Source organism: Penaeus monodon, chromosome 21 (genome assembly GCF_015228065.2).
Source record: "Penaeus monodon isolate SGIC_2016 chromosome 21, NSTDA_Pmon_1, whole genome shotgun sequence".
Taxonomy (NCBI): Eukaryota; Metazoa; Arthropoda; class Malacostraca; order Decapoda; family Penaeidae; genus Penaeus; species Penaeus monodon.
The window spans coordinates 33601286-33601796 of NC_051406.1; the positions used below are offsets into that span (position 1 = coordinate 33601286).

General features: G+C 57.7%; 1 protein-coding gene across 1 annotated transcript in view; it reads right to left on the reverse strand.

Annotated features, from left to right (window-relative positions):
* LOC119586436 overlaps positions 1 to 511 on the reverse strand; it is a gene marked incomplete in the record, with an annotated part of 196777 nt that overhangs the window by 58540 nt on the left and 137726 nt on the right.

Consider the following 511-nt stretch of genomic DNA (forward strand, 5'->3'; position numbering starts at 1 on the left):
AACCCCTTGAGTCTTAAAGCTGCCTGAAGACACACGATGAACACGTCACGCAGGTCCTGTTGTTCCGCTGAGCCAATAACAGACTCCCTTCCCTTCCTCCCGGGCGCCCTTGGAATGCGTAGCGAGGAGGAGGGAGGGACACGAGACAGGGCCAAGACGAAGCGATGCGAGGGTCAATATGTCTTCCGAAGAGGGGGGGGGGGAGGAGAAATGGAATCGGGGGGAGGGGAGGGGGGAAGAGGCAAAAGGGAGATGGGGGGGGGGAGAAGGGGGGAGGGGGAGGAAGATAGGGAGGTAGGGAATTAGGGAGGGTGATGGTGGTTATGGGAGGGAGAGGGGGAAGGGAGGGAGGAAAAGGGAGATAGGGAGGAAGGGAGATAGGGAGGCTGGAGGAGTAGGGAGGGAGGGGGAAAGGGAAGTGGTATAAGGAGGGGAGTTGGGAAATGGTGATTAAGAGAGAAAGGAAAGGAAAAGTAGTTGACGTTGCCGTAGATGAGAAGTGGGGAAGGTG